The sequence below is a fragment of the Leuciscus leuciscus genome, assembly GCF_965113295.1.
Source record: "Leuciscus leuciscus genome assembly, chromosome: 9".
NCBI classification, from domain to species: Eukaryota; Metazoa; Chordata; class Actinopteri; order Cypriniformes; family Leuciscidae; genus Leuciscus; species Leuciscus leuciscus.
Genome location: NC_138733.1, coordinates 37,080,492 through 37,102,762, shown reverse-complemented (window position 1 = coordinate 37,102,762; position 22,271 = coordinate 37,080,492). Strand labels below are relative to the sequence as shown.

The 22,271-nt window shown below is 39.5% G+C and overlaps 2 long non-coding RNA genes across 2 annotated transcripts in view; one reads left to right on the top strand and one right to left on the bottom strand.

The window, feature by feature from the left end:
• Positions 1–22,271, bottom strand: part of LOC309506814 — a 360,589-nt gene that overhangs the window by 216,696 nt on the left and 121,622 nt on the right. The gene's annotated exons all lie outside the window — the stretch shown is intronic.
• LOC309505470 lies at positions 9,123–10,651 on the top strand. The gene is made up of 3 exons (XR_014208451.1): positions 9,123–9,461; positions 9,525–9,942; positions 10,127–10,651. It is a non-coding gene; the product is annotated as an uncharacterized lncRNA (long non-coding RNA).

Genomic DNA, 22,271 nt, shown 5'->3' with positions numbered 1-22,271 from the left:
TCTGCTATGGCTTTCGTTGCAAAATAGAGCAATAAGCCTACTGACAAAACTGTTTTAAATGTAGTAAATCGTTTAATGTTACCCTTCTGTTTGTTGAACTGTTGTATAAAATCAATGTCTCATTTGAAATCGTGTGGATATTCAGAAAACACTGCATTCTTGCTCGTATTATGATCAACATTAAAAACACTGCTGGATATCAGCCTATATTTTGATCGCAGATTTAGTAGCACAGATAGCGCAAACGGCTCGTGGCAGAACACAGAATGACTGAAAGACACTTTAATTTAAGTAGAAAATCTTAAATGAAGATCGCTAAACTCCAGCTTACTTGTCTGTGTTTTCATATCATCCGCGCTTCTTCAGCAGTGTCGAGAGCGCGCGCGCATGGTTGCCAGATACTGAAAAGACCGGGTAGAAAACGTGTTCTTTTAACAGAAAAGCTCTGACTGGGGGTTTAATTATTAAAATCTGGCAACCGTAAGTATGAACGCTCGTAAAAAAAACAGTCAATGTCTCCTTAGGCAGGGCCGGCGCTAGCCATTTGGGTGCCCTAAGCACAAATGCTTGGTGGTGCCCACCCACCAAGGGAATAACAACCATTCAGAATTTCTTAGTTAGGTTCTCTTTACTTCCAAAATAACTGCTGCAAATAAATCATTTTACATTAACAATGGCACCAAACATGAAAAGAAATAAATAATATAAAGGTTAAAATTATAAATACCAAATACCACCACAATTACTAAAAACACAGATTTGGAACTGAACAATGTAAACACAGAAAGTTAAAAGTGCAAAGGTCAGGCACAATATAATAATTCTGTACATAATTTGACAACTCTGTGAATATGAAAATATACAAACACTGAGATTGTGGGGGGTTTTTTTCTTCTAATTGCAGTTTCAAAGTAAAAAAAAAAAAAAAAAAAAGATTTTAGCCATGCAGGGCTAAAGCCCCGGATCTTTTGCACTACCCTGGACATGCATACGCATAGGCGTAATTTGCGGGTAGGACATGTCCCCACCACTTTTGAAACATCTCGCGGCACGAATGTACCAATACAAACAAACAAAACATCTCCAGTTAACCAGCAGAGCATTCATTTCATTCGTTTTTTAAATAAGAGTCGATCTAGCGCTGAAATGTGTTGTTTTTTTAAATCAACTGATCAAAGTGCTCGTTGCCGAGCGATCAGTGGCGCGGATACTATGTTTGTTTCTGGCTCGCGCACAGCCTTCACTCAGACGCGCGTTTCAATCCGTTGTGGAGAGACTCTCTATTCGCTCCGGTACAATTAGAAAACAAAAAGCACAAAAAGTGTCCCTGCCTGATATACAACCACTAAAAAACATAATCGGTTTTGATGAGAAAAAAAAAAAAAAAAAACTATATGAGTGCGGATTAGAACTCAGAACCTCTGACACGCTTGGCAAAAATTCTACCACTGGACCACTTAAATACACACCTAATTTTCGTCGGATCAACATATAATAGGCCTCATTGAACGACCACTTAAACCCAATATTAACATGCTTTAGACATATTTTATTTGTTATTTATACTAGTACCCTATTGTGATGATTTTTCACGACCCAGATTTTTTGGTGCCCCCCCAAGCACTTGGTGCCCTACGCGCAGTGCATGATGTGCGTGTGCGGAGCGCCGGCCCTGGTCTCCTTTATTTGACACAAATAAGTGGTTTTGGTTTTTAAAAATGTTTAAACACATTTCAGTCTCGTCTTTTTTCGTCAACGATATTGCATGTGTTGATATAGTCACAGTTATCGTTTAATGACGTGGGTGTCGTCTCTCATCGTCTTGTCTTAGTCAGGGGAAAAAAGGTCGTCAACGAACATTTTTCGTCATAGTTTTCGTTAACGAAATTAACACTGCATTGGCGGAAGAAGAAGAAGAAGAAGAAGAAGAAGAAGAAGAAGAAGAAGAAGAAGAAAACTAACAGATACAATAGGTGCCTTGCCCCTTCGGGGCTTGGCCCCTAAAAACTAACAGATACAATAGGTGCCTTGCCCCTTCGGGGCTTGGCCCCTAATAATAATAATAAGAAGAAGAAAACTAACAGATACAATAGGTGCCTTGCCCCTTCGGGGCTTGGCCCCTAACTAACAGATACAATAGGTGCCTCAGCCCCTTCGGGGCTTGGCCCCTAATAAAGAGGGATAAACACTACGAGATAAACCCTCTGCTTTAGAAATAAGTACTCTCCCATAGATTGACAGATCTCGTTGTAACCAACAATTAAAGATGGTTCTTGTTTTCTTTATTTTATGTGAAAAATTAAGTTGTTGGCGGAGCAATCTATCTTTAGTAAGGAAAATCCCCAGGTACTTGATACAGTCTTTTACAGGTATATGATGCATCGATGGTTGTTGAGTGTCATACAGACAGAATAGTTCACACTTTGATACATTTAAATATAAGCCTGAAGCTTCAGAGAAAGAATTAATAATATTGATACACAGGGGAATTTGACTTTGGTCTTTAAGAAATATAGTTGTATCATCAGCTAGTCGAGATATTTTAAATTCTTTACCAAAAATAGAAATACCTTCTAAACTGGGATTTTGTAAAATAACAATTGATGATAATTCAACAGCTAACAGAAAAAGAAATGAGGAAATGGGGCAACCTTGGCGCACTCCTCTATCGCAATTAAAGCGTTTAGTAGTTTGAAAGCCAACCAAAACTGAAGAGTTAATGTCATTATAAAGCATGTGAGTATCGTTAAGTTAGGATGAGATGCGCTCCAGTTAACGTGCAATGCAAGTGACCGCGCGAGCGCCTCCATGATTATATTGTCTGTTATACTGGCTTCCTATTTATTAAATCCAGGCAATTGGTTGATGAAAAATTTATTAAAATTAAGATACAATTTATACAAAACGAAATTCACTTTAAAGAAAGGTTTTCTACAAAACAAAACTTAATGAAGTGGTCAAAATCATGTCTCAACCTTTCCATGTCTCTCGATATATTGTGCATCCTATCTGACTCGTGCTGTTCACTTTTTTATAAATCAACATAAATGGAAGCAAAATATGAATGGAGAAATGTTCTGCTATGACTATGAGTTTGTTTGTTTGTGCTGTTCTGTCTCTGTGTGTTTTACAGTAAGCATTGTCTTGGATGCTGCAGGCTGATGAGTGCTATAATGAAATTAGTACATTATATTTAAAATATGTAATATATATTTAAATTATGTAATATGTAAATATGCTCGACATTTACGCGTGTCCGGGCCAAGTAGATTTTTTTGAAGGGGCAAGTGAAAGAGAATTTTACTTGCCTGACCGGACAAATAGCCAGATTAAAACGTCACTAACAAAAAATTACTATTCTGCATTCATTTAGTGTAAGTGGCACCTGATAGTGAATACAATAGCCTAATATAATATATAGGCTTCTGACGATAACAAGTTTCTGCGAGAATTTGGAAACAAATGAAACATTCAAAATGTGTTTTTATATTTATAACATATGATAGGCTACAGTTACAGTTCAATAAACAAGTAATTAATATTAAGTCAGTTGAATGTTAGATACAATATATGTTCTATTTCAGCAGCGAAAATAGTTCCACAGCGCATCTCAAAGGAAAACTCAACTGTGTTTCATTACCGAAATATTCAGTGTTTTGAACAAATCAGTTGAGTCAAAGATTAAATGAATTCCTATTAATTTACAACTGCCTCATTCCTGAATGAATCAGCCGTTTGAATGAATCGTTTGAATAAATGACTCACTCATTAAGACGGTCGCCTGCCGCCTCCTACTGGCGGTTTATAAATATTATTTCTATGTACAAATACTATTTCTTATTTGTATATTCAAAAAATATTTTAAATAATCGTATTACATTATTTAATGCAGTTTAATTTGATTGGTACAGCCCTTTAGCATCTTATTATTCTTTTTTTATATATATATATATGTTTATTGTCATTTTCTCATTTTATAACCACAGAACAAGTACACATGCTTACACCTTTTCACATATACCTCTTCAATTAACACTTCTTAAAGGTAAAGAAAATAATAATAACATTAATAAAAGAAATAAAGAAATAAAATAAAATAAACATTTAAAAATATATTTATATATATATATGAATTTGCTACAGACAATGTTTACAAAGTGTTTTTCTGTAAGGTCTACATTCCCAGTTTACATGATATTTATGTATGGCTCCCACAGCCGATCAAAGTCTTTCCTCTTGCATTTAGCAATAAGTTTCCAGTCCGATACAGTTTGATATCTCCTTAATCCACATTTTCATGGATGGAGCATCCATACTCTTCCAGCATAATGCAATAGCTCTTCTGGCTTGAAGCAGACCAAAGTCTATAGTTTAATCTGTTTTGATGTTTGTATGATGTCCATTGGATATATTCCAAGAATGCAAAGTTTTACATTCATAGGAATTTTAATGCCAAACATATTTGACATACATTTTAAAACCTCCTTCCAGAAGTTTTGTATTTTTGGACATTCCCAGAGGCAATGGTATAATGTACCTTTATTATCCAAGCATTTAGAACACACATCTGGAATATTACAGGACATTTGATGAAGTTTGACAGGTGTTATATAGGTTCTCATTAACCATTTATATTGAAGTAATTTAAACCTTGTATTTATTGTCTGTGTTTGTGCTTTAAGACATGCATATTTCCAGTCTACTTCATCTATATCTTCCTTTATATCCATTTTCCAGGCATTTAATTTGTCCAATGTTGATTCAGTGCTGTGTTTGACCATTAAATTATAGTACACAGATAAATGACCTTTGCCTTCTAAATTTCCAAGAGTTATTTCTTCTAATTTTGATAAAGATGGCATACAGAGTATCTGTTCTTCTTTTGATAACATGTAACTTTTCAACTGCAAATACTTAAAAAAATGTTTTTTAGGGATTTCTGGCACAGCTGATCAAATGAAAGTAAAACCCCATCTTCATATAAATCCATCATTTTCTGAATGCGTCTTATATTCCATAACTTAAATCCACCATCTTTATTACCAGGTATAAATTGTTCATTACCCCAGATAGGAGTAAACTGGGATAATCTCGGCATATCCCCAATATGCTTATGTGAGCATCTTATTATTCTAATGAAAGATGAAGCATAGGCCTATATTTAAAACGATTAGGGAAAATGCCCTTTATAAAGATTAAAATATCATAAATATGCCGATTTATATATGTTAAAGCTGACTGAACAGTGATGAGAATACTGATTCGTAATATTATATTATGTAATTATATTTACAACACACACAAAAAAAATCTATTTTTTTTCCTGTTCAAACAAATGTTTTTACTCGGACAAGTGAATGACCGACCGAAGGACAAATGAAAAGGCTTAATGTTGAGCCCTGGTATATATATTTTTATTATTATTCATTTATTTACCCATAAACCTGTCTTTAGGAAGCCATAAGTTACAGTGGCAAAAATAACTTTGTGAAACATTTGGGGGTGATGGACAGGGTTTAAATTAAGACAGGGGTATGCCTTAATCTAGTTAAACGTGCATTTCAATTATTTTATTCCACAGCTGGTGTGTGCAGTTTTTTATTGCTTACATTAAACTAATTTTCTCTTGTTTTGTTTTTTAATTGCAGTCTTTTTCTTCTGCCATTCATGCTTATCAGCGCTGTGCAATCTTAAGCTTTTCTTAGTTCAGCTGCACACAGTCTGAAAAGTTTTTTTTGGCAGTTTGCTAAAATAAAAGAGCCATTCTAAGAGCCATCGTTTAAGCTGTTGACGTTTCTACCATGAGAAAGAACGTTAAACGAACAACTTAAAAGGGCATGACAAATCATGACATAAGACTGACATCACTCACAACGTACCAATGCATTATCCCTCATGAACAAATATAACGTCTGATGTTTGCATACGTGCATACCAGTATACCATTACGACATCATTCATGAATAAACATGATGTCTGATGTTTGTATAAGTATATACCAACATACCATCGCGTCACATATGCAAATATAGTCTCAAATACAGCAATTTCATTGGCTGCTGTGCGTGTTGTCGCGTTAACGCGGACAAACGGTGCGTGTTGACGCGGCCGTAAATCACGCGTTTCGTTTAAAGACTTTGAGTTAGTTAAAGACACATTGAACGCTCATTCCCAGAGACGCGTAGAACAATTGCAGGGTCAATGTACTTTTTGATCATTTCATTTCCTGTTTGGAATGGAATAAGGAGAAATGAAAACCTGCTCGTTTATTCGTTTTTTTTTTTTTTTTTTTTTTTTTAGTTTTTCATTTTTCGTTTATGGTTTACAAGTCGGTTCATGGGTTCGATATTTCATTTGCACACGTGGGCGGCGCTGAAACGCCCCTTTCATCTGATTGGTCAAACCGCTCCGTCTTCAGTAAGCTATGAGCTTTTCTTTCTGTCAGGCAGAATAAGAGTCAGTACGAGTGCGGCACTGACAAATTATTACAACCTACAAACTACAATGGCCTAAACAGAACTGGAACCTTTAAGATATGCGCTCGTCTTCACAAAAAACTAAATGCAGGGTTTTTAAACATCTCGTGTGGAGAAAATATTGTTTATTCTGGGCAGTATGGCAAGCCATGGCAAAAAGCAGGATAACTTGTAGGCTATAGCTTACTTGAAAGAAAAACAAATTTGCCGAGTAAAAACAGAGTTTGTGTTGTTGAATCATATATTTTTTTCTAGTAGGCTCATGACAAATAAAAGTTCTGGATGGACAAACATTAAATGCAAAAACCAGTGTGAATAACAATATCTTAAAATAAACTAGAGAGTGGATACACAGATATGGCCTATTTATGAATGAAATTCATGCATTTATTTGTCATTTAAACTAATGCAAACAGGGAAAGAGAGTAGAAAACACTTATTATCCTGTCCCTCCCTCTAGTGGACAGCATTAAGTATTACGGCCTTCATTGCTCAGATAACTCAAGTCGATGGATTTTTTGGGAAAGTAAGTCTGACCAGTTAGAAAAGATATAAGCAACTAAGTCAGACCAGTCTGAGGGTCTGAGCTGAGTTTGGTGAAGCATCAAAGTTCTAGGCGGAGTCAATTTCTCATAATAATAATAGCAATTAATCCCAAACCTGGAAATTTTGTCAATATTTAATTTACGTTCACTGATTCTGGCTTCTCTCTTTTCTGTCTCTTTCTTTTCATGTGAACTGAGTAGGCTACACATGCTTATATTCAAAAATATAAACTTTATTTCTATTCAATTTTCTAAATGATTTAGCCCATAGGCTATGTCACACACGTGTTGCTATTGCTTGGCATTGCATTGCATTGCATTGCATTGCATTGCCTTGTTTTGCTTTGCACTGCATTGCATTGCATTAACGATCTAACGTTGTGCACTGAAGAATAACATATGCACTTTTCACATTGCATTGCATTGCACACCAGAACTAACTCATTCCCATGTTGATTAAAGACATAACGTGTGGTTGCATTGCATTGCATTGCATTGCATTGCTTTGCATTGCTTTGCATTGCTTTGCATTGCTTTGCATTGCTTTGCATTGCATTGCATTGCATTGCATTGCATTGCTTTGCATTGCATTGCATTGCATTGCTTTGCATTGCATTGCATTGCATTGCATTGAATTGCATTGCATTGCATTGCATTGTTTTACTTTGCTTTGCACTGCATTGCATTGCATTGCATTGCATTAACGATCTAACGTTGTGCACTGAAGAATAACATATGCACTTTTCACATTGCATTGCATTGCACATCAGAACTAACTCATTCCCATGTTGATTAAAGACATAACGTGTGGTTGCATTGCATTGCATTGCATTGCATTGGATTGCATTGCATTGCATTGCATTGCATTGCATTGCATTGCATTGCATTGCTTTGCTTTGCACTGCATTGCATTGCATTAACGATCTAACGTTGTGCACTGAAGAATAACATATGCACTTTTCACATTGCATTGCATTGCACACCAGAACTAACTCATTCCCATGTTGATTAAAGACATAACGTGTGGTTGCTTTCCTGTAGCTCAGTGGTAAGAGCATTGCGTTAACAACGCAAGGTTGTGGGTTCGATCCCAGGGGATTGCACATACCTATGTATAAATGTATAGGATAACGCAATGTAAGTCGCTTTGGATAAAAGCGTCTGCCAAATGCATAAATGTAAATGTAAATGGTTGCATTGCCTTGCCTTGCCTTGTTTTGCTTTGCACTGCATTGCATTGCATTGCATTACATTGCATTGCATTGCATTGCATTGCATTGCCTTGTTTCACTTTTCACATTGCATTGCATTGCACATCAGAACTAACTCATTCCCATGTTGATTAAAGACATAACGTGTGGTTGCATTGCATTGCATTGCATTGCATTGCATTGCATTGCATTGCTTTGCACTGCATTGCATTGCATTGCATTAACGATCTAACGTTGTGCACTGAAGAATAACATAATTATGCACTTTTCGCATTGCATTGCATTGCACACCAGAAATAACTCATTGCCATGTTCATTAAAGAGAAATCTCTCTATGTCTTTAATGAACATGGGAATGAGTTAGTTCTGGTGTGCAATGCACTGCAAAAAGTACAAAACCTATGGTGTTGCTAGGCGGTTGCTAAGGTATTCTGGGTGTTTGCTAGGCGGTTGCTATGGTGTTGCTAGGATATTTTCAGTGGTTGCTATGGTCTTTTGGGTGGTTGCTAGGCGGTTGCTAGGGTATTTTGGGTGGTTGTTAGGGTGTTCTGGGTGGTTGCAAGGATGTTATGGTTGATTACTAGGGTGTTCTGGGTGGTTGCTAGGCGGTTGCTAGGGTATTTTGGGTGGTTGCTAGGGTCTTCTGGGTGGTTGGCTATGGTGATATGGATGGTTACTAGGGTGTTTTGGGTGGTTGCTAGGGTGTTGCTAGATGGTTGATAGGGTGTTCTGGGTGGTTGCTATGGTGTTGCTAGGCGGTTGCTAGGGTGTTCTGGGTTGTTGCTAGGCGGTTGCTAGGCGGAGGCTAAGGTATTTTGGGTGGTTGCTAGGCAGTTGCTTGCTAAGATATTTTGGGCGGTTGCTAGGGTTTTGTTAGCGGTTGCTAAGGTATTTTGGGTGGTTGCTAGGGTGTTGCTAGGTGGTTGCTAGGGTATTCTGGGTGGTTGCAAGGCGGTTGCTAGGGTATTTTGGGTGGTTGCTAGGGTCTTTTGGGTGGTTGCTAGGTGGTTGCTAGGGTGTTGCTAAGCGGTTGCTAAGGTATTTTGGGTGGTTGCTAGGGTGTTTCTAGGCGGTTGCTATGGTGTTGCTAGGATATTTTCAGTGGTTGCTATGGTCTTTTGGGTGGTTGCTAGGCGGTTGCTAGGGTATTTTGGGTGGTTGTTAGGGTGTTCTGGGTGGTTGCTAGGATGTTATGGTTGATTACTAGGGTGTTCTGGGTGGTTGCTAGGGTATTTTGGGTGGTTGCTATGGTGTTGCTAGGCGGAGGCTAGGGTGTTCTGGGTGGTTGCTAGGCGGTTGCTAGGGTATTTTGGGTGGTTGCTAGGGTCTTCTGGGTGGTTGGCTATGGTGTTATGGATGGTTACTAGGGTGTTTTGGGTGGTTGCTAGGGTGTTGCTAGATGGTTGATAGGGTGTTCTGGGTGGTTGCTATGGTGTTGCTAGGCGTTTGCTATGGTGTTCTTGGTTGTTGCTATGGTGTTGCTAGGCGGAGGCTAAGGTATTTTGGGTGGTTGCTAGGCGGTTGCTAGGGTGTTGCTAGGTGGTTGCTAAGGTATTTTGGGTGGTTGCTAGGGTGTTGCTAGGCGGTTGCTAAGGTATTCTGGGTGGTTGCTAGGCGGTTGCTAGAATATTTTGGGTGGTTGCTAGGGTCTTTTGGGTGGTTGCAAGGCTGTTGCTAGGGTATTTTGGGTTGGTTGCTAGGGTGTTCTGGGTGGTTGCTATGGTGTTGCTAGGTGGTTGCTAAGGTACTCTGGGTGGTTGCTAGGCGGTTGCCTGGGTGTTGCTATGTTGTTGCTAGGCAGTTGCTAAGATATTTTGGGTGGTTGCTAGGCGGTTGCTACGGTGTTGCTAGGAGGTTGCTAGGGTGTTCTGGGTGGTTGCTACGGTGTTGCTAGGCGGTTGCTAAGGTACTCTGGGTGGTTGCAAGGCGGTTGCTAGGGTCTTTTGGGTGGTTGCTAGGGTCTTTTGGGTGGTCTCTAGGGTGTTCTGGGTGGTTGCTAGGCGGTTGCTATGGTGTTGCTAAGCGATGGCTAAGGTATTTTGGGTGGTTGCTAGGGTGTTCTGGGTGGTTGCTATGGTGTTGCTAGGTGGTTGCTAAGGTATTCTGGGTGGTTGCTAGGCAGTTGCTAGGATGTTATGGGTGGTCGTTATGGTGTTGCTAGGCGGTTGCTAGGGTATTCTGGGTGGTTTCTAGGCGGTTGCCTGGGTGTTCTGGGTGGTTGCTATGTTGTTGCTAGGCAGTTGCTAAGGTATTTTGGGTGGTTGCTAGGCGGTTGCTAGGGTGTTGCTAGGAGGTTGCTAGGGTGTTCTGGGTGGTTGCTAGGTGGTTGCTAAGATATTCTGGGTGATTGCTAGGCGGTTGCTATGGTGTTCTGGGTGGTTGCTAGAATATTTTCAGTGGTTGCTATGGTCTTTTGGGTGGTTGAGGTGGTTGCTAGGGTATTTTGGGTTGTTGCCAGGGTCTTTTGGGTGGTTGCTAGGTGGTTGCTAGGGTGTTCTGAGGTATTTTGCGTGGTTGCAAGGTTGTTCTGACTGGTTGCTATGGTCCCTAGCAACCGCTTAGCAACCACCCAAAATACCTTAGCAACTGCCTAGCAACAACATAGCAACCACCCAGAACACCCAGGCAACCGCCTAGAAACCACCCAGAATACCCTAGCAACCGCCTAGCAACACCATAACGACCACCAATAACATCCTAGCAACTGCCTTGCAACCACCCAGAGTACCTTAGCAACTGCCTAGCAACAACATAGCAACCACCCAGAACACCCAGGCAACCGCCTAGAAACCACCCAGAATACCCTAGCAACCGCCTAGCAACACCATAACGACCACCCATAACATCCTAGCAACTGCATAGCAAAAAATATTCTGGTCCAAACTTTCTCAAGCCAACTTAAAGTTTGTCTCGACGAACTTTCGCATCTAATTATCATTACTATTATTATCTTAATAATTCTATTATTATTTCTGGTCAAAGGTTCCCTAAAAAGTTTTTAAACTATATAAAATTATAGACTCCATCTGATGATAAATATGTCTAACCTCTCCATCAAAATTTTCTAGTGACGGGTCACATCTATATTTTTAAAATGGCCCAAGTGCGATTCTTGTTGCAATAGTCTGTTAACATTGGCTCAATGAGAAATAAGTCAGACTAATTGAATTTTTTTTACAGTGTAACACAAGAAAGAGTCCACTAGTATATATAGAAAGGTCAAGTTTCGAGTACTCCTTGGCCAGAAAAAATTTCAGTATGTCAAAAATGGACTTTTGTCAGGATGGAATAACATATTTAAGGACTCTTTGGCCAGAAATATGTTCAGTAGGTCAAAAGCGTACCATTGTGCTTTGCACAAACGATCTAACGTTGAGCATCATTAAAGAAACATAGGCTATGCACTTCTTGCATTCCATTACACTAACGATCTAACGTTGTGCAACTTGAAGCATAACATACAGATTATGCACTTCTCGCACTGCAGTGCATTGCACACCAGAACAAAATCATTCCCAGGTTCATTATGAGTGTTATTGCATTGCATTGCACAAACGTTGTGCACTGAAGAATAACATACAGGTTATGCACGTTTTACATTGCATTAAATTGCACACCAGAACTAACTCATTCCCATGTTCAAAGAAGAGATAAAGTGTGTTGTTGCATTGCATTGCACTAAAGATCTAACGTTGTGCACTGAAGAATAACATATAAGTTATGCACTTTTTACAATGCATTAAATTGCACACCAGAACTATGTTGATTAAAGACATAACGTGTGTTGTTGCATTGCATTGCACTAACGATCTAACGTTGTTTACTGAAGAGTAACGGGTTATGCACTTCTTACATTGCATTGCATTGCACACCGGATCAAACTCATTCCCATGTTCATTAAATACATAACTATGTGTGTTGATCTGACACACAACACACGATCTGACGTTGTGCACTGAATAACAATATGCACTTTTCGCATTGCATTAAATTGCACACCATTGCATTGCGGTTGCACACCAGAACTAACTCATTCCCATGTTGATTAAAGACATAACGTGTGTTGTTGCATTGCACATTGCATTGCATTGTATTGCATTGCATTGCATTGCATTGCATTGCATTGCATTGCACTAACGATCTAACGTTGTGAACTGGAAAATAACACATGTACTTTTCGCATTGCACTGCACTAACGATCTGACGTTGTGCACTGAATAACTATATGCACTTTTTGCATTGCATTGCATTGCACACCAGAACTAACTCATTCCCATGTTGATTAAAGACATAACGTGTGGTTGCATTGCATTGCATTGCATTGCCTTGTTTTGCTTTGCACTGCATTGCATTGCATTGCATTAACGATCTAACGTTGTGCACTGAAGAATAACATATGCACTTTTCACATTGCATTGCATTGCACACCAGAACTAACTCATTCCCATGTTGATTAAAGACATAACGTGTGGTTGCATTGCATTGCATTGCATTGCATTGCATTGCCTTGCCTTGTTTTGCTTTGCACTGCATTGCATTGCATTGCATTGCATTGCATTGCATTGCTTTGCATTGCATTGCTTTGCATTGCATTGCATTAACGATCTAAAGTTGTGCACTGAAGAATAACATATAGGTTATGCACTTTTTGCATTGCATTGCACACCAAACTGTCACTCCCATGTTCATTAAAGAGATAACATGTTGCATTGCATTGCATTGCACTAACATACGTTATGCACTTTTTGCATTGCATTGCATTGCACACCAGAACTAACTCATCCCCATGTTGATTAAAGACATAACGTGTGGTTGCATTGCATTGCATTGCATTGCATTGCATTGCATTGCATTGCTTTGCTTTGCATTGCATTGCAATGCATTGCATTGCATTGCATTGCATTGCCTTTTGCTTTGCACTGCATTGCATTGCATTGCATTAACGATCTAACGTTGTGCACTGAAGAATAACATATGCACTTTTCACATTGCATTGCATTGCACACCAGAACTAACTCATTCCCATGTTGATTAAAGACATAACGTGTGGTTGCATTGCATTGCATTGCATTGCATTGCTTTGCATTGCTTTGCATTGCATTGCATTGCATTGCATTGCATTGCATTGCATTGCTTTGCATTGCATTGCATTGCATTGCTTTGCATTGCATTGCATTGCATTGCATTGCATTTCATTGCATTGCATTGCATTGCTTTGCATTGCATTGCATTGCATTGCATTGCATTGCATTGCATTGCTTTGCATTGCATTGCATTGCATTGCATTGCATTGCATTGCATTGCTTTGCATTGCATTGCATTGCATTGCATTGCTTTGCATTGCATTGCATTGCATTGCATTGCCTTTTGCTTTGCACTGCATTGCATTGCATTAACGATCTAACGTTGTGCACTGAAGAATAACATATGCACTTTTCACATTGCATTGCATTGCACACCAGAAATAACTCATTCCCATGTTGATTAAAGACATAACGTGTGGTTGCATTGCATTGCATTGCATTGCATTGCTTTGCATTGCTTTGCATTGCATTGCATTGCATTGCATTGCATTGCATTGCATTGCTTTGCATTGCATTGCATTGCATTGCTTTGCATTGCATTGCATTGCATTGCATTGCATTTCATTGCATTGCATTGCATTGCTTTGCATTGCATTGCATTGCATTGCATTGCATTGCATTGCATTGCATTGCATTGCTTTGCATTGCATTGCATTGCATTGCATTGCATTGCATTGCATTGCATTGCTTTGCATTGCATTGCATTGCATTGCCTTTTGCTTTGCACTGCATTGCATTGCATTAACGATCTAACGTTGTGCACTGAAGAATAACATATGCACTTTTCACATTGCATTGCATTGCACACCAGAACTAACTCATTCCCATGTTGATTAAAGACATAACGTGTGGTTGCATTGCATTGCATTGCATTGCATTGCTTTGCATTGCTTTGCATTGCATTGCATTGCATTGCATTGCATTGCATTGCATTGCATTGCTTTGCATTGCATTGCATTGCATTGCTTTGCATTGCATTGCATTGCATTGCATTGCATTTCATTGCATTGCATTGCATTGCTTTGCATTGCATTGCATTGCATTGCATTGCATTGCATTGCATTGCATTGCATTGCATTGCATTGCATTGCTTTGCATTGCATTGCATTGCATTGCTTTGCATTGCATTGCATTGCATTGCTTTGCATTGCATTGCATTGCATTGCATTGCATTGCCTTTTGCTTTGCACTGCATTGCATTGCATTAACGATCTAACGTTGTGCACTGAAGAATAACATATGCACTTTTCACATTGCATTGCATTGCACACCAGAACTAACTCATTCCCATGTTGATTAAAGACATAACGTGTGGTTGCATTGCATTGCATTGCATTGCATTGCTTTGCATTGCTTTGCATTGCTTTGCATTGCATTGCATTGCATTGCATTGCATTGCATTGCATTGCTTTGCATTGCATTGCATTGCTTTGCATTGCATTGCTTTTGCATTGCATTGCATTGCATTGCATTGTTTTGCTTTGCACTGCATTGCATTGCTTTGCATTGCATTGCTTTTGCATTGCATTGCATTGCATTGCATTGCATTGCATTGCATTGCATTGCATTGCATTGCATTGCATTGCATTGCCTTGTTTTGCTTTGCTTTGCACTGCATTGCATTGCATTGCATTAACGATCTAACGTTGTGCACTGAAGAATAACATATGCACTTTTCACATTGCATTGCATTGCACATCAGAACTAACTCATTCCCATGTTGATTAAAGACATAATGTGTGGTTGCATTGCATTGCATTGCATTGCATTGGATTGCATTGCATTGCATTGCATTGGATTGCATTGCATTGCATTGCATTGCATTGCATTGCTTTGCTTTGCATTGCATTGCATTGCATTGTTTTGCTTTGCACTGCATTGCATTGCTTTGCATTGCATTGCTTTTGCATTGCATTGCATTGCATTGCATTGCATTGCATTGCATTGCATTGCATTGCATTGCATTGCATTGCATTGCATTGCATTGCCTTGTTTTGCTTTGCTTTGCACTGCATTGCATTGCATTGCATTAACGATCTAACGTTGTGCACTGAAGAATAACATATGCACTTTTCACATTGCATTGCATTGCACATCAGAACTAACTCATTCCCATGTTGATTAAAGACATAATGTGTGGTTGCATTGCATTGCATTGCATTGCATTGGATTGCATTGCATTGCATTGCATTGGATTGCATTGCATTGCATTGCATTGCATTGCATTGCATTGCTTTGCTTTGCATTGCATTGCATTGCATTGCATTGCATTGCATTGCATTGCATTGCATTGCATTGCATTGCATTGCATTGCCTTTTGCTTTGCACTGCATTGCATTGCATTAACGATCTAACGTTGTGCACTGAAGAATAACATATGCACTTTTCACATTGCATTGCATTGCACACCAGAACTAACTCATTCCCATGTTGATTAAAGACATAACGTGTGGTTGCATTGCATTGCATTGCATTGCTTTGCATTGCATTGCATTGCATTGCATTGCATTGCATTGCTTTGCATTGCATTGCATTGCATTGCATTGCATTGCATTGCATTGCAGTGCATTGCATTGCATTGCATTGCATTGCCTTTTGCTTTGCACTGCATTGCATTGCATTAACGATCTACCGTTGTGCACTGAAGAATAACATATGCACTTTTCACATTGCATTGCATTGCACACCAGAACTAACTCATTCCCATGTTGATTAAAGACATAACGTGTGGTTGCATTGCATTGCTTTGCATTGCATTGCATTGCATTGCATTGCATTGCATTGCATTGCATTGCAATTGCATTGCATTGCATTGCATTGCATTGCATTGCATTGCATTGCATTGCATTGCATTGCATTGCATTGCATTGCATTGCATTGCATTGCCTTGCCTTGCCTTGTTTTGCTTTGCACTGAATTGCATTGCATTGCTTTGCATTGCATTGCATTGCATTGCATTGCATTGCATTGCATTGCTTTGCATTGCTTTTGCATTGCATTGCATTGCTTTGCATTGCATTGCATTGCATTGCATTGCATTGCATTGCATTGCATTGCATTGCATTGCCTTGTTTTGTTTTGCTTTGCTTTGCTTTGCAATGCAATGCAATGCAATGCAATGCAATGCAATGCAATGCAATGCAATGCAATGCAATGCAATGCAATGCAAAGCAATGCAATGCAATGCAAAGCAAAGCAATGCAATGCAAAGCAATGCAAAGCAATGCAATGCAGTGCAAAGCAAAGCAAAGCAAAACAAGGCAATGCAATGCAATGCAATGCAATGCAATGCAATGCAATGCATTGACTTGTTTTGCTTTGCTTTGCTTTGCTTTGCACTTCATTGCATTGCATTGCATTAACGATCTAACGTTGTGCACTGAAGAATAACATATGCACTTTTCACATTGCATTGCATTGCACATCAGAACTAACTCATTCCCATGTTGATTAAAGACATAACGTGTAGGTTGCATTGCATTGGATTGCATTTGCATTGCATTTCATTGCATTGCATTGCTTTGCATTGCATTGCTTTGCATTGCTTTGCATTGCATTGCATTGCATTGCATTGCATTGCTTTGCTTTGCTTTGCTTTGCTTTGCTTTGCTTTGCATTGCATTGCATTGCATTGTTTTGCTTTGCTTTGCTTTGCTTTGCTTTGCACTGCATTGCATTGCATTGCATTGCAATGCAATGCAATGCAATGCAATGCAATGCAATGCAATGCATTGACTTGTTTTGCTTTGCTTTGCACTGCATTGCATTGCATTGCATTGCATTAACGATCTAACGTTGTGCACTGAAGAATAACATATGCTCTTTTCACATTGCATTGCATTGCACATCAGAACTAACTCATTCCCATGTTGATTAAAGACATAATGTGTGGTTGCATTGCATTGCATTGCACACCAGAACTAACTCATTCCCATGTTGATTAAAGACATAACGTGTAGGTTGCATTGCATTGCATTTGCATTGCATTCCATTGCATTGCTTTGCATTGCATTGCTTTGCATTGCTTTGCATTGCATTGCATTGCATTGCATTGCATTGCATTGCATTGCATTGCTTTGCTTTGCTTTGCTTTGCTTTGCTTTGCATTGCATTGCATTGTTTTGCTTTGCTTTGCTTTGCTTTGCACTGCATTGCATTGCAATGCAATGCAATGCAATGCAATGCAATGCAATGCAATGCAATGCATTGACTTGTTTTGCTTTGCTTTGCACTGCATTGCATTGCATTGCATTGCATTAACGATCTAACGTTGTGCACTGAAGAATAACATATGCACTTTTCACATTGCATTGCATTGCACATCAGAACTAACTCATTCCCATGTTGATTAAAGACATAATGTGTGGTTGCATTGCATTGCATTGCATTGCATTGCATTGGATTGCATTGCATTGCATTGCATTGCATTGCATTGCATTGCATTGCATTGCATTGCATTGCATTGCTTTGAATTGCATTGCATTGCTTTGCAAAGCATTGCATTGCATTGCATTGCATTGCATTGCATTGCATTGCATTGCATTGCATTGCATTGCATTAACGATTTAACGTTGTGCACTGAAGAATAACATATGCACTTTTCACATTGCATTGCATTGCACACCAGAACTAACTCATTCCATGTTGATTAAAGACATAACGTGTGGTTGCATTGCATTGCTTTGCATTGCATTGCATTGCATTGCATTGCATTGCATTGCAATTGCATTGCATTGCATTGCATTGCATTGCATTGCATTGCATTGCATTGCATTGCATTGCCTTGCCTTGCCTTGTTTTGCTTTGCACTGAATTGCATTGCATTGCTTTGCATTGCATTGCATTGCATTGCATTGCATTGCATTGCTTTGCATTGCTTTGCATTGCATTGCATTGCTTTGCATTGCATTGCATTGCATTGCATTGCATTGCATTGCATTGCATTGCATTGCATTGCATTGCATTGCTTTGCTTTGCTTTGCTTTGCTTTGCTTTGCTTTGCTTTGCATTGCATTGAATTGTTTTGCTTTGCTTTGCTTTGCTTTGCTTTGCACTGCATTGCATTGCAATGCAATGCAATGCAATGCAATGCAATGCACTGCATTGCATTGCAATGCAATGCAATGCAATGCAATGCAATGCAATGCAATGCATTGACTTGTTTTGCTTTGCTTTGCACTGCATTGCATTGCATTGCATTAACGATCTAACGTTGTGCACTGAAGAATAACATATGCACTTTTCACATTGCATTGCATTGCACATCAGAACTAACTCATTCCCATGTTGATTAAAGACATAATGTGTGGTTGCATTGCATTGCATTGCATTGCATTGGATTGCATTGCATTGCATTGCATTGCATTGCATTGCATTGCATTGCATTGCATTGCATTGCATTGCATTGCTTTGAATTGCATTGCATTGCTTTGCAAAGCATTGCATTGCATTGCATTGCATTGCATTGCATTGCATTGCATTGCATTGCATTGCATTGCATTGCATTAACGATTTAACGTTGTGCACTGAAGAATAACATATGCACTTTTCACATTGCACACCAGAACTAAATCCTTCCCATGTTCATTAAAGAGATATGTGTTGTTGCATTGCATTGCACAAACGATCTAACCGTTGTGCACTGAAGAATAACATATAGGTTATGCACTTTTTGCATTGCATTGCACACCAGAACTGTCATTCCCATGTTCATTAAAGAGATAACGTGTGTTGTTGCATTGCATTGCATTGCACTAACATACGTTATGCACTTTTTGCATTTTATTGCATTGCACACCAGAACTAACTCATTCCCATGTTGATTAAAGACATAACGTGTGGTTGCATTGCATTGCCTTGTTTTGCTTTGCACTGCATTGCATTGCATTGCATTGCATTGCATTGCATTGCATTGCATTGCATTGCATTGCATTAACGATCTAACGTTGTGCACTGAAGAATAACATATGCACTTTTCGCATTGCATTGCATTGCACACCAGAAATAACTCATTGCCATGTTCATTAAAGAGAAATCTCTCTATGTCTTTAATTAACATGGGAATGAGTTAGTTCTGGTGTGCAATGCACTGCAAAAAGTACAAAAACCTATGGTGTTGCTAGGCGGTTGCTAAGGTATTCTGGGTGTTTGCTAGGCGGTTGCTATGGTGTTGCTAGGATATTTTCAGTGGTTGCTATGGTCTTTTGGGTGGTTGCTAGGCGGTTGCTAGGGTATTTTGGGTGGTTGTTAGGTGTTGTTCTGGTTGGTTGCAATGATGTTATGGTTGATTACTAGGGTGTTCTGGGTGGTTGCTAGGCGGTTGCTAGGGTATTTTTGGGTGGTTGCTAGGGTCTTCTGGGTGGTTGGCTATGGTGTTATGGATGGTTACTAGGGTGTTTTGGGTGGTTGCTAGGGTGTTGCTAGATGGTTGATAGGGTGTTCTGGGTGGTTGCTATGGTGTTGCTAGGTGGTTGCTAGGGTGTTCTGGGTGGTTGCTAGGCGGTTTGCTAGGGCGGAGGCTAAGGTATTTTGGGTGGTTGCTAGGCAGTTGCTTGCTAAGATATTTCGGGCGGTTGCTAGGGTTTTGTTAGCGGTTGCTAAGGTATTTTGGGTGGTTGCTAGGGTGTTGCTAGGTGGTTGCTAGGGTATTCTGGGTGGTTGCAAGGCGGTTGCTAGGGTATTTTGGGTGGTTGCTATGTTGTTGCTAGGCAGTTGCTAAGGTACTCTGGGTGGTTGCAAGGCGGTTGCTAGGGTATTTTGGGTGGTTGCTAGGGTCTTTTGGGTGGTTGCTAGGTGGTTGCTAGGGTGTTGCTAAGCGGTTGCTAAGGTATTTTGGGTGGTTGCTAGGGTGTTTCTAGGCGGTTGCTATGGTGTTGCTAGGATATTTTCAGTGGTTGCTATGGTCTTTTGGGTGGTTGCTAGGTGGTTGCTAGGGTATTTTGGTTGGTTGTTAGGGTGTTCTGGGTGGTTGCTAGGATGTTATGGTTGATTACTAGGGTGTTCTGGGTGGTTGCTAGGGTATTTTGGGTGGTTGCTATGGTGTTGCTAGGCGGAGGCTAGGGTGTTCTGGGTGGTTGCTAGGCGGTTGCTAGGGTATTTTGGGTGGTTGGTTATGGTGTTATGGATGGTTACTAGGGTGTTTTGGGTGGTTGCTAGGGTGTTGCTAGATGGTTGATAGGGTGTTCTGGGTGGTTGCTATGGTGTTGCTAGGCGTTTGCTATGGTGTTCTTGGTTGTTGCTATGGTGTTGCTAGGCGGAGGCTAAGGTATTTTTGGGTGGTTGCTAGGCGGTTGCTAAGGTATTCTGGGTGGTTGCTAGGCGGTTGCTAAGATATTTTAGTTGGTTGCTAGGGTGTTGCTAGGCGGTTGCTAAGGTATTCTGGGTGGTTGCTAGGCGGTTGCTATGTTGTTCTGGGTGGTTGCTAGGATATTTTTAGTGGTTGCTATGGTCTTTTGAGTGGTTGATAGATCTATCTATCTACTTCAAACTATTTTAAACTTCAAATACTTTAAACTTCAAACTAAATTAAACTTTAAACTATTTAAACTTTTTAAACGTCAAACTTATATAAACTTTAAGATAATTTAAACTTCAAACTACTAAATTTACTTCATTTTAACTTATAAACTGTAACGCATATAAACTCTGAGTGTGTAAGTGTTATCGAGTTAGTGTATGTGTGTGTGTGTGTGTGTGTGTGTGTAACCGCCTAGAACACAATAGCAACCACTGAGAACAACCTAGCAACCGCCTAGCAACCACCCAGAACACCCTAGCAACCATCCAGAATAACTTAGAACACCATATCAACCACTCAGAACACCCTAGCAACTGCCTAACAACCACCCAGAACACCCTAGCAACCACCTATAATACCTTAGAACCCCCTAGCAACACCATAGCAACCACTCAGAACACCGTAGCAACTGCCTCACAACCACCCAGAACACCCTAGCAACCACCCAAAATACCTTAGAACAACATAGCAACCACCCAGAACACCCAGGCAACCGCCTAGAAACCACCCAGAATACCCTAGCAACCGCCTAGCAACACCATAACGACCACCCATAACATCCTAGCAACTGCATAGCAAAAAACATTCTGGTCCAAACTTTCTCAAGCCAACTTAAAGTTTGTCTCGACGAACTTTCGCATCTAATTATAATTACTATTATTATCTTAATAATTCTATTATTATTTCTGGTCAAAGGTTCCCTAAAAAGTTTTTAAACTATATAAAATTATAGACTCCATCTGATGATAAATATGTCTAACCTCTCCGTCAAAATTTTCTAGTGACGGGTCACATCTATATTTTTAAAATGGCCCAAGTCCGATTCTTGTTGCAATAGTCTGTTAACATTGGCTCAATGAGAAATACGTCAGACTAATTGAATTTTTTTTTACAGTGTAACACAAGAAAGAGTCCACTAGTATATATAGAAAGGTCAAGTTTCGAGTACTCCTTGGCCAGAAAAAATTTCAGTATGTCAAAAATGGACTTTTGTCAGGATGGAATAACATCTTTAAGGACTCTTTGGCCAGAAATATGTTCAGTAGGTCAAAAGCGTACCATTGTGCTTTGCACAAACGATCTAACGTTGAGCATCATTAAAGAAACATAGGCTATGCACTTCTTGCATTGCATTACACTAACGATCTAACGTTGTGCAACTTGAAGCATACAGATTATGCACTTCTCGCACTGCAGTCAGGGCCGGCGCTCCGCACACGCACATCATGCACTGCGCGTAGGGCACCAAGTGCTTGGGGGGGCACCAAAAAATCTGGGTCGTGAAAAATCATCACAATAGGGTACTAGTATAAATAACAAATAAAATATGTCTAAAGCATGTTAATATTGGGTTTAAGTGGTCGTTCAATGAGGCCTATTATATGTTGATCCGACGAAAATTAGGTGTGTATTTAAGTGGTCCAGTGGTAGAATTTTTG